Source organism: Perognathus longimembris, chromosome 2 (assembly GCF_023159225.1).
Source record: "Perognathus longimembris pacificus isolate PPM17 chromosome 2, ASM2315922v1, whole genome shotgun sequence".
Taxonomy (NCBI): Eukaryota; Metazoa; Chordata; class Mammalia; order Rodentia; family Heteromyidae; genus Perognathus; species Perognathus longimembris.
The window spans coordinates 6,080,793-6,082,816 of NC_063162.1; positions in this window are offsets into that span (position 1 = coordinate 6,080,793).

Sequence of the window (2,024 nt, forward strand, 5' to 3'; positions counted from 1 at the left end):
TATTCAGCTCTTTGACCTACTAGACACCAGGGTGTTAATGTGCACAAAGACAAATGATCTGTGGCCAGTCTGAGGACTGGGTAGTCTGTGTCTAATTTAACTCTAATAAAATTTGGGAGGAGAGCAGGGAGGGGGTTGGGAAGAATATAGGCAATTTACAAAATCAAAGGAAATGCTGAACAACTAGACCTTGGAAAGTACAGGAACCAACAGCTCCAGGACTGAAAGAAACAAGGCAATTTCCTTTGGGCACCACTGCCAGAATGAAGTCACTCCTAACCGGGGACACAGCGCTTCAGATTGCAAGTTCTGTTGGTCCTACGGGTGCCTGTCCCATGGGTAGGGGAGCCTGGGAGCCCTTAGATGGTCCCACCAGCACCATAGAAGAGATGGTGGCCCTTTGAGGCTCGGGGAAAAAACAAAGTACTGACACCAGCAAAGGAAGGGTGGAGAATCAGGTCAGCAAGACCAAGAGATGTGGGCTGAGGGCCATGATGGAAACATGTCCAGGAACACCCGGTGGGAGGGAATGTTTCAGTCATGGTGGGGTAAGTCGGGGAAGCCTAGCAGGAATACCACCTCAACAGAAGATAGCTCAACGTTGATGGGCATGTAAACTAATACAACCCCTCTGGACAGCAGTATGGAGGTTCCTCAAAAAAACTAAACATAGATCTCCCCTACTACCCAGCCATACCCCTCCTGAGCATCTACCCATAGTATCACAAGCCAGGAGACCATAAAGACACTTGCACAACCATATTCATTGCTGCACTATTCGCAATAGCCACGTTGTGGGAACAGGCCAGATGCCCTACAAAAGATGAGTAGACAAAAAATGTGGAACAGTGGAATTTTACACAACCATTAGGAATAATAATATTATACAAATTGCAGGGAAATGGATGGGCCTAGAACAAATCATGTTAAGTGAGGTAAGCGAGCTCAGAGACAAATGACATGTTTTCGCTCATATGTGGAAACTAGATCTAAAATACACAGAGACATAATAAATTATACAGGTCTCTAGTGAGACCAAAAGAGGACACTCTTAGAAAAGGAACAGAAAGGCACAACACCTATGTGCATCTGATTATACAGAATAATATTTATCAAAGTGAACAGCAAGAAATGGAAACAAGAGGGTGTTTTTTGTTGTTTTTGCTGCTTTTGTTTCCTTTTTGTCTTGTTTGTCTCTGTCTTTGGGAGTGTACGGAGAGGCACAGAAATGGAGGGACATAGGGTAAACAAATGCAGCAATGGCACTCACTGGACACTATGTTGAACATGAACTATACAACTTGTGGGTGGGGTGGCGGAAAAAAAAAAAAAAACTAAGAAAGAGCAAGGAAAAGGGTGACGTTGGCCAAAAGGAAATGTACTCTTTGCCCGACTTATGTTAACTCTAATTCCTCTGTTGTTAGCATTTTCAAATTTAAAAAAAAAAAGGACCACAACTAAAAGGGCTGAAAATGAGGAGTTTCCCAGGAGGTGTAGGTGAAGACAGCATTGCCAGGCAGCACAAGCACACAGATTTGTGAGAGTGAATTGAGAATGTCACCCCAGCTGGGAGGATTAGCAGTAGACCCTGAAATCCTCACGGAGTCCAGAACAAGGGGGACAGCCAGGCTCAGGAAGAAGGCCGCTGAGGTAGAGCTGAGGTTTACCTGTGGACTTGCACACTTGTCACCTTTTGCTTCTGCTGCATTTCTACTCCTTTTTTTTTTTTTTTTTTTTTTTTTGGCCAGTCCTGGGCCTTGGACTCAGGGCCTGAGCACTGTCCCTGGCTTCTTTTTTGCTCAAGGCTAGCACTCTGCCACTTGAGCCACAGCGCCACTTCTGGCCATTTTCCATATATGTGGTGCTGGGGAATCGAACCTAGGGCCTCGTGTATATGAGGCAGGCACTCTTGCCACTAGGCTATATCCCCAGCCCTGCATTTCTACTCCATGTGACCTGTGATTCTAGCTAGGTCTGAGTGCCTGGTCTTAAATCACAGCTCTAGCATTTTCTGTTGCTGGGGC